The following is a 347-nucleotide window of genomic DNA, read 5'->3' on the forward strand; positions in this document are numbered from 1 at the left end:
ACTATAAAACTTGTCCTCTAGCGGCGAGTAGTCTCTATACAACTTTTCATTCTTTAAATGGGCTGTGTAAGTGCTTAGCTCTGAACTCAGACTTAAGAATTCCTTACTTGGAAAAATTAAAATATTTCACCTTATTTCACACACTCAGCTTTCCCCTGGAAGGTAGAGAATTTTATAAGGAAAAGTCATTATTCAGTGGATTCTCAGCTGTAGGATGTTTTACCAGTGTCCCGTGCCGCTGCTGAAAGGGGTGAGCCCGCCTGCTCCCACGTGCCTGTCTTTCTGCAGGCTTCATGGCTGGCTGAGCGTGTTGCTGCGTGGAAGGGAGGGAAAGAAGCGGCTGGCAG

This window comes from Pygoscelis adeliae, unplaced genomic scaffold, assembly GCF_000699105.1.
Source record: "Pygoscelis adeliae isolate BGI_AS28 unplaced genomic scaffold, ASM69910v1 Scaffold4, whole genome shotgun sequence".
Taxonomy (NCBI): domain Eukaryota; kingdom Metazoa; phylum Chordata; class Aves; order Sphenisciformes; family Spheniscidae; genus Pygoscelis; species Pygoscelis adeliae.